Below are 3363 nucleotides of genomic sequence, written 5' to 3'. Positions count from 1 at the left end.
TTCTCTTGGTCCATAATCAACTTGCGTATCCGTGACTTTTTCTTTAAGCCATTGGTCGGATTCCTGTGTAATATCCACAATTTCAACTAGTTTCTCCTTTTCTTTAGGTGATAGATTGGATACTAACCGGTTACATAACTTAAAGTTCCCCTTGCTTCTAGCATCGCGAATCCGTTTAATAAGTTTCTTCATTGAACTGTTAATAACGGGGTCATTTAATTTCGTATCAACAACGGGGTTCTTCGATATCAGGACATCATTAGGTGTTACTTCATTTTCCCCACACTTAGGCGTTTTATTATTATTAAGCACTACCGTTGGAGTTGGTAAAACAACATGGTTGTTACCAATCGTTTTTGCTGGTTCAATGGTTTTGGTTGGTGGAGATTTAGACTTTCGAATCATAAAGGTGATCGATTTGTTACCACTACTAAGTGTCATTCTTCCATTTCCTACATCAAATAACGCCCCGGTGGACGCAAAGAATGGTCGACCTAAAATTAGAGGAACGTTTGGGTCCTCTTCTATGTCAATGACAATAAATTCGACTAGAAAGGTTAAATTACCTACTTGAACGGGTAGGTTGTCGGCAATTCCAACTGGGTGCTTAATGGTTTGATCAAAGAGTCGAACACTCATATTCGTTGGACTTAACTCACCAACACCTAATCTCTTATATAAGGAAAGAGGCATAACACTCACACTCGCACCTAAATCTGCTAGTGCATCATACATGACACAATCACTAAGTAGACAAGGAACAATAAATTCACCCGGATCACCTACCCTAGGTGGAGGTTTTGGTGGAACTGTATTCACCGGGTTTACTTCTACTGTTTTTGTTTCTTGCACTTTCTTATTCTTTTTCTTCTTCTTCTTTCCAATGGTATCACCAACTTTATTACCTATTACTTGCTCATACTCCACTCCTTTTCTTGGAAACGGGATGGGTGGTTTGTATGGTGCCACCACTGGCTTTACATACTCGGGTGGTGGTGGTGTAACTTCTTCATTGTTACTCACATCTAAAACCTTCCCATTTTCTGGAGCTGGTTTTTCAGAATTCGTTGAGACCATATTAACATTCTCATTCCGAGGATTTACTTCAGTATTACTCGGTAGCTTTCCTTGTTCCCTTTCACTCATCATGCTAGCAAGAGTACCTACGTGTTTTTCTAGATTCAAAATGGAAGTTTGTTGAGTTCTTAATGACTGATCAAACCTCTCATTCGTTTGGGTTTGAGATGTAATAAATTGTGTTTGAGATTCAACTAGCTTTGCCATCATTTCTTCTAGATTTGGCTTTTTCTCTTCGGGTTGTTGTGGTGGTTTATATAAGCTAGGTCTTTGTTGATTGAAAGTGTTGTTTTGAGTCGGTTAGTTATTCGGACCTTGTTGGTTGTACCAGTTATTTTCGGGTCCTTTTGGATTGTAAAGAATGTTTTGATTTCGATTGAAGTTTAGCTTTGGCGGTTGATAATTATTTTGATAATTATTTCCAGGCCTTTGGTTCATATAGGAAACATTCTCTCGTTGTTCCAATGTTGGTTCAATGTGACAATCTTTCAATAAGTGTGGTCCACCGCATAGCTCACAACTGATTCGTATTGCGTGAATATCTTTATTCATCTTTTCCATTCGTCTTTCGAAAGCATCTATTTTTGCTGAAACGGAATCAAAGTCATGGCTAGAATCGGCTCTAGCCACTTTAGATGAACGAAAAATATCTTTTTCTTGGTGCCACTCATGCGAGTGGGAGGCTGTGTTATCAATAATTTTGTAAGCTTCAGTTGCGGTTTTCTTCATAATGGAACCACCAGCTGTTATGTCGATGTCTTTTCGTGTAGCAACGTTGACACCTTGGTAGAATATTTGTACTATTTGATAAGTGTCTAAACCATGTTGAGGACATCCTCTTAACAACTTTTCAAATCTTGTCCACGCCTCATATAGAGTTTCATTTGATTTTTGTGTGAACGTAACAATTTCTCCTTGAAGTCTCACGGCTTTAGATGCCGGAAAGAATCTTTTAAGAAATTTCTCAACTAAAACATCCCATGTGTCAATCGCCCCTTCAGGTAACGATTCTAACCAATCTTTGGCTTCTCCCTTTAAAGTCCAGGGAAACAACATGAGATAGATCTGCTCATCTTCCACTTCTCGGATTTTGAATAGTGTACAAATTCTTTTAAACGTACGAAGGTGTTCGTTAGGATCTTCATTCGGTGCACCACTGAATTGGCATTGGTTAGTTACCATGTGTAGGATTTGTCCTTTAATTTCATAATCTGGAGCATTAACTTCTGGCTTAATAATGGCGTGACCTTGGCCCGTGCGTGTAGCTCTCATTCGATCTTCCATACTTAGAGGTTCCGTTACTTCCATAATTGAATTTGTTGAATACGAATCACTAGAGGATTCTGATTTAACGGTTTGTGGTTCAGGAGGAACAATTAGTGGATCAGGATCTCGGAATTGTCCCTGAGTATCCTCCGGGTTCTTAATTGTGAAGTCGGGTTCAAAAGATGGATTATCGGAAATTTGAGTTGGAGTTCTTGTTCGACTAGATGACGATTCTAAAGAAAAATCAACGGCGACAATATTTGCTAGATGTCTTGATCGAGTTACAGGTGGTGAACATATGAAAGGTGGTGAACGTTTTACTCGGTGCATTCACTGAATATCCTATTAGTTTTTAAAAAGGAAAGAAAAATTATATAAGTTATCCAATCAATAGACTTTTCTGATTTTGCCCACGTTTCGAATAGCCAAAAGATGCAGCAGAGGGGCAGGATTCGTTTGGTCTCAATATAATTGAGGACTGTTTGGCTCCAATAACCCGGTCCACGTACAAATCCAACTATTACTACGAACCAGAAAATTTTGATGCCTATCAATTTAACCACTTAAAATAAATTTTCGTAATTTTAAGAAATTTAGAGAAGAAGTAGAAAAAATTCTAAGTCCTAAAAACTAGAATGGCGAGAAATAAGAGAGAAAAAAATTGCGCGTCGAAAAGTGTCGAAAAATGAAAAAGACGAAGAGTGGTTTGTAAACACGCGGTTAATCCAATCTTATAACTATCACTATCTTAAAATTAAAACTACAAATAGAGATTACTAATTGGAATTGTAATTGATACATAGGTAAACGGCGTCGAAAGATAAAAATAAGAAAGTAGCACGAAAAATAGCGTCGCAAAATTTTAAGGCACCTAAATCTTAGTCTAAAGAAAAAGCACTTAAGGGATTTTACGGCAAAACTAAAAATTCTAGAAGTACAAATAACTATGGCAAAACTAAACTTAATACTAAAAGTTGCGAATATAGTCTAAAAATCTAAAGGTAATAAAACTAAAAAAAA

General features: G+C 37.3%; 1 non-coding gene across 1 annotated transcript; it reads left to right on the top strand.

Annotated features, from left to right (window-relative positions):
- Positions 1 to 1894: 1894 nt before the first annotated feature.
- On the top strand, positions 1895 to 2001 carry LOC139887059 (small nucleolar RNA R71). Its single transcript, XR_011772909.1, has one exon. It is a non-coding gene; the product is annotated as a small nucleolar RNA R71 (small nucleolar RNA).
- The last annotated feature ends 1362 nt before the right edge of the window (positions 2002 to 3363 follow it).

The sequence above is a fragment of the Rutidosis leptorrhynchoides genome, chromosome 1 (assembly GCF_046630445.1).
Source record: "Rutidosis leptorrhynchoides isolate AG116_Rl617_1_P2 chromosome 1, CSIRO_AGI_Rlap_v1, whole genome shotgun sequence".
In the NCBI taxonomy this organism is placed as follows: domain Eukaryota; kingdom Viridiplantae; phylum Streptophyta; class Magnoliopsida; order Asterales; family Asteraceae; genus Rutidosis; species Rutidosis leptorrhynchoides.
This window is presented reverse-complemented; position numbering and strand designations above follow the sequence as displayed.